We start from the raw sequence: 6,745 nt of genomic DNA, 5'->3' as shown, positions 1-6,745 counted from the left end.
AATGCCTTTCTCACACTCCTGGCAGATGTAAGCATAACAGAACACATGATATTTTTTTTTTCCCCTTGATTCCATCATGTTTTTTTCCTTTTCTTGAAAAATGAATTGTCTAACTTAGAATGTTAGATTATTCTTTCTTATTGTTCAGCACCATTAGAAATTAAAACATCATTTATACTTAATTGTTAATGCTTGGTATAAAGGCAATAGGCCTAAGGTAGGATTTCAGGACCTTCATAAAAGGCCTAATTCCAAATCATTTTATTTTGTGTCACAGCTCATATCTTTGAAAATTATGAGATGAAATTTTCTTAAAACATTCTATCTTAATACTTAATACTCTCTTCCAATACGTATGAAACCAGAGAATGTTCACTGGTGACTGTTCCCAATCTATCAATCATGTCTTCTGAAGTACTAGGACTCTATCAAGGCTTTATGATTTAAATGAGAGTGAAATCATGTTCCTCTTAATTTGGTCATTAAATCTCTTTCTTTTCAAATTGTTGCATTAACTACAGACATATTTCCATTCCATCGTATATTCGGACATTACCCAATACAGTATGGAAAAAAACAACTTGCTCCATATAATTTATCGTTAAAAGATTCTGAAGAAATTGAAAAGAAAAAGAAACAATTCAATTCCCTGAAAAATTGACTGGTTCTTAGGGTATGAAGAGAAAGCAACGTTTCTGGTTCATCTTCATCATAATAGTTCTCCATATTCTCCCTTCAGATGTACATTGGGGCATTTTCTTTTCATGCTGCTTGAAGAGGGAAACGCTCACTTCAATCTGAATGAATGCTATTGAGGCATTACCACACACTCTCCCAGTTTTAACTAGACCTATATTCTGAGAAAAAAATACTATGTGAAATGAATTCATAAAACCTGAATTGAATATTGCATGGTCCAGAGAGACAGGCGAAGAGAAAGAGAAAAGGAAGGTTAGGTTTACAAACTCAAAGTGAGTCTTTGATACCCAAATCTACAACTCCAGACCTGATCTCTTTCCTTACCTCAAGGCTCACATCTTCTCCAGCCTTCAAGATAATTCTAACCTGTCACCTCAAACTTAACATGTCCAAAACAGAACTCCTTATCTTTCTACCCAAACCCTGTCCTTCCCCTGACTTTTCCATTACTGTAGATGGCAATAATGGCAGCACCACCCTTCCTGTCTCACAACCCTGTAACCTTGGTGATATCCCTCTTTGATTCTTTTCTGTCATTCAACCCACATATTCAATCAACCACTAAATCCTGACCGTTCCACCTTCACCAACATTGCAAAAATCTGCCCTTTCTTCTCCATTCAAACCATTACCATGTGAATAGGATCAAATCATCTTATCCCTCCTGGATTACTGCATCAGCCTCCTTGCTGACCTCCCAACCTCCTGCCTCTCCTCACTCCAGTCCATACTTCACTTTGCTGGCCAAATCATCTTTCTTTATAAAAACATTCATGACATGTCACTCTGCTCCTCAAAAAACTCTAGTAGTAGCCCATCCACCTCTGCTCCAACAAATACTCCTTTAAAGCATTCCACCATCCTGCTCCTCCTACCTCACCTTGCTTCTCTCCTTCTACAACCCAACCCACAAACTTCGTTCCTCCATTTAGCCTATTTATTTTGTTAATGAATTGTACATCGCCTCGATTCTATTTAGTTGCCATTGTTTTTACGAGATGTTCTGCCCCTTGACTCTATTTATTGCCATTGTTCTTGTCTGTCCATCTCCCCCGATTAGACTGTAAGCCCGTCAAACGGCAGGGACTGTCTCTATCTGTTGCCAACTTGTTCATCCCAAGCGCTTAGTACAGTGCTCTGCACATAGTAAGCGCTCAATAAATACTATTGAATAAATAAATACTATTGAACCTTCTCACTGTGCTTTGATCTCACTTGTCTTGGCGCTGCCTTGGCCTGGAATGTCCTCCCTCCTCAAATCCCACAATTACTTGCCCCCTTTCTAAGTCTTATTGATGGCATATCTCCTACAAGAGGCCTTCCCATACTAAGCCCCACTTTTCTTCACCTCCCACTCCCTTCTGCATCGCCCTGACCTGCTTCCTTCGCTCTTCTGCCCACCCAGCCTCACAGAATGTATGTACATATCTGTAATTTTATTTATTTGTATTGATGGCTGTCTCCCCCCTCTAGACTGTAAGCTCTTTATGGGCAGGGAATGTGACTGTTTATTGCCTTGTACTACACTAAGCACTTCGGGCAGTGCTCTGCAAACAGTAAGGGCTTGATAAATACGATTATTGAATGAATGAATGAATGAATGAATGAATGAATGAATGCAAGTGAGTGATTCAGTCATTTTGAAGAAATTTGATGCAGGAGACTGTGTTTAATAGAATTTAGATGAGAACGAAAGTCAGGAGTAAGGTGATCATTTGTCTTTTTTTCTTTTCCCTTAAGAGAAAATATACTGATTATATTATTTCTATCCCAGAGTGCTTGGATACAGTAGGAACATAAAAATACCTGAATTTTTTTTGAGGAAATGTAGTGTTAATAGTTATCACAAATGATCATTATTATAAATGATTATTGTGAAATAACATAATTACAGTCTTACTTTAATAATATATGAGCATGTTCTATATTCAAAACTAAATTTATGGAAAATGCCAGTTTATACTGAATTAGTTTGAAAGATCCCCAGTAAAGAAAGAGATGACAGTGTTGATTCAGTAATAGATAAATGGCACTATTTGTAATTCTTAATTTGTTCGTGACAGCTACCTCTCTATTACTTTACATACTGCTTCTGCTGAAACACATTTGCTGATTAATTTTCAGACAAGTAAACTGTTTGGCACATATGTTTTACAGGGGATGTGATTCTATCATTCATTTTTATCTTGTCCACAGGCAAGATAGCAATGAAGTAGAGCAGAGGATCACACAAAGGACATTAGCCATTAGCATCCTCAAATGCTCAAATGGTCAAAACAGTAAGAGGTGTCCTTTTCACTGTGCTTTTGCATCACATGTTTATTAAACAATCATTTAAATGGAAAAATAATGAATAGAATGAGTTGAGATGAATACAATAAGAAAAATTGAGATTAAAATAACTGAATTTTACTTCAAAAACAAAGCAATAATTTCTTAAGCACCACAGCTAGCAGAATTTATTTTATAAAGTAAGCTGAAAATAAATTCAGGCAACATAAAAGTGACATATGTTGACAAATGAATTGTCAGTATTTCTAAGTACCACTTCTCAAGTAAATGCATGTTATTTGAGATCTTAGTTTGCACCTTAAAGAGAATTCCTGGCTTCAGATATAAATTCAAACCTGCTTACAACAATTCTGAAAACCAGGCTGTACATTTGCTTGTCAAATAATATTTTACTTGAATGGTGAAATGCATGCTTAGAGGAGGACTCCTTTTAATCCTGAGTATCCAAAATCAATTTCAGTTTTACATGAACACTGGACTGTCCTGAATTTTACTCTATCTGGAATACAAGTGAATGGATCTTGAAGATTAAGCATGTATGGAATTAAAGAAATGGTTGAGTAGGTCAGTTTCCAAAAATTGGGTTACAGAACTCTTATTTCATACTATAATTAAAAATAAGGAGCAAAGTGAAGGATTTTGGTTTTGAGAATAGAAAGCAAATTAAAGACTTGTAGGTGAAGAAACACAAAACAGAATTGGTGAAGCCCTAAAATATCAAATTGAAAAACTGTAGCATTTTAGAGATCCTGGTTAAATGTGTACCATGAAAGAGGAAACATGGGTACCAAATAGATAGGTTGTTTGCAAGACTAATTTCAGGATAAAAGGAGTCAACTAGAGGAAAGAAATCCCTTAAAAATATAAATTTCATTAAATTGGAAACAGTGCTGTAAGTTGCAAAATGTTGAAGGAGAAGCAGTATGATCTAGTACATAGAACATGGGCCTGGAATTCAGAGAACCTGTGTTCTAATTTCAACTGCTACTTGTCTGCTGTGTGATCTTAGGCAAGTCACTTAACTTCTTATGCCTCAATTACCTCATCTATAATTATTACAATGGAGATTAATAATAATAATAATAATAATTGTGGTATTTGTTAAGCGCTTACTATGTGTAAAGCTTATCTCACCTTGGCTTCACGGACTCTGTCCTCTCCTGGCTATCCTCTTACCTCTCTGGCCGGTCATTCTCGGTCTCCTTCGCTGGAGCCTCCTCCCCCTCCCATCCTTTAACTGTTGGAGTTCCTCAAGGGTCAGTTCTTGGCCCTCTTCTGTTCTCCATTTACACTCACTCCCTCGGTGAACTCATTCGCTCTCACGGCTTTGACTACCATCTCTACGCAGATGACACGCAGATCTACATCTCCACCCCTGTCCTCTCCCCCTCCCTTCAGGCTCGCATCTCCTCCTGCCTCCAGGACGTCTCCACCTGGATGTCGGCCCACCACCTAAAACTCAACATGAGCAAGACTGAGCTTCTCATCTTCCCTCCCAAACCCGGTCTGCTCCCAGACTTCTCTATCACCGTGGATGGCACGACCATCCTTCCCGTCTCTCAGGCCCGCAATCTTGGTGTCATCCTTGACTCGTCTCTCTCGTTCACCCCACACATCCTATCCGTTACCAAGACCTGCCGGTTTCACCTCTACAATATCGCCAAGATCCTCCCTTTCCTCTCCACCCAAGCGGCTACCTTACTGTTACGGGCTCTCGTTATATCCCGGCTAGACTACTGTATCAGCCTTCTCTCTGACCTCCCTTCCTCCTCTCTCGCCCCGCTCCAGTCTATTCTTCACTCCGCTGCCTGGCTCATCTTCCTGCAGAAACGATCTGGGCATGTCACTCCCCTTCTTAAACAACTCCAGTGGTTGCCTATCAACCTCCGCTCCAACAAAAACTCCTCACTCTAGGCTTCAAGGCTCTCCATCACCTTGCCCCTTCCTACCTCTCCTCCCTTTTCTCATTCTACCGCCCACCCCGCACGCTCCGCTCCTCTGCCGCCCACCTCCTCACCGTCCCTCGGTCTCGCCTATCCTGCCATCAACCCCTGGGTCACGTCCTCCCGTGGTCCTGGAACGCCCTCCCTCCTCACCTCCGCCAAACTGATTCTCTTTCCCTCTTCAAAACCTTACTTAAAAATCACCTCCTCCAAGAGGCATTCCCAGACTGAGCTCCTCTTCCCCCTCTACTCCCTCTGCCATCCCCCCTTTACCTCTCCGCAGCTAAAGCCTCATTTTCCCCTTTTCCCTCTGCTCCTCCACCTCTCCCTTCCCATTCCCACAGCACTGTACTCGTCTGCTCTACTGTATATATTTTCGTTACCCTATTTATTTCGTTAATGAATTGTACATCGCCTCGATTCTATTTAGTTGCCATTGTTTTTACGAGATGTTCTTCCCCTTGACTCTGTTTATTGCCATTGTTCTTGTCTGTCCGTCTCCCCCGATTAGACCGTAAGCCCGTCAAACGGCAGGGACTGTCTCTATCTGTTGCCGACTTGTTCATCCCAAGCGCTTAGTACAGTGCTCTGCACATAGTAAGCGCTCAATAAATACTATTGAATGAATGAATTAATAAAGCACTCTTCTAAGAGGTGGGGGATACAAGGCGATCAGGTTGTCCCACGTGGGGCTCACAGTTTTTTTAATCCCCATTTGACAGATGAGGTAACTGAGGCACAGAGAAGTTAAGTGACTTGCCCAAGGTCACACAGCTGACTAGCGGTGGAGCCGGGATTATTCATTCAATAGTATTTATTGAGCGCTTACTATGTGCAGAGCACTGTACTAAGCACTTGGGATGAACAGTCGGCAACAGATAGAGACAGTCCCTGCCGTTTGACGAGCTTACAGTCTAATCGGGGGAGACGGACAGACAAGAACAATGACAATAAACAGCATCAAGGGGAAGAACATCTCGTAAAAACAATGGCAACTAAATAGAATCAAGGCGATGTACAATTCATTAACAAAATAAATAGGGTAACGAAAATATATACAGTTGAGCGGACGAGTACAGTGCTGTGGGGATGGGAAGGGAGAGGTGGAGGAGCAGAGGGAAAAGGGGAAAATGAGGCTTTAGCTGCGGAGAGGTAAAGGGGGGATGGCAGAGGGAGTAGAGGGGGAAGAGGAGCTCAGTCTGGGAACGCCTCTTGGAGGAGGTGATTTTTAAGTAGGGTTTTGAAGAGGGAAAGAGAATCAGTTTGGCGGAGGTGAGGAGGGAGGGCGTTCCAGGACTACGGGAGGACGTGACCCGGGGGTCGACGGCGGGATAGGCGAGACCGAGGGACGGTGAGGAGGTGGGCGGCAGAGGAGCGGAGCGTGCGGGGTGGGCGGTAGAAAGAGAGAAGGGAGGAGAGGTAGGAAGGGGCAAGGTGATGGAGAGCCTTGAAGCCTAGAGTGAGGAGTTTTTGTTTGGAGCGGAGGTCTATAGGGAACCACTGGAGTTGTTTAAGAAGGGGAGTGACATGCCCAGATCGTTTCTGCAGGAAGATGAGCCGGGCAGCGGAGTGAAGAATAGACTGGAGCGGGGCGAGAGAGGAGGAAGGGAGGTCAGAGAGAAGGCTGACACGGTAGTCTAGCCGGGATATAACGAGAGCCCGTAATAGTAAGGTAGCCGTTTGGGTGGAGAGGAAAGGGCGGATCTTGGCGATATTGATATTGTAGAGGTGAAACCGGCAGGTCTTGGTAACGGATAGGATGTGTGGGGTGAACGAGAGAGACGAGTCAAGGATGACACCGAGATTGCGGG

This window comes from Ornithorhynchus anatinus, chromosome 4 (assembly GCF_004115215.2).
Source record: "Ornithorhynchus anatinus isolate Pmale09 chromosome 4, mOrnAna1.pri.v4, whole genome shotgun sequence".
NCBI lineage: Eukaryota > Metazoa > Chordata > Mammalia > Monotremata > Ornithorhynchidae > Ornithorhynchus > Ornithorhynchus anatinus.
This window is presented reverse-complemented; position numbering follows the sequence as displayed.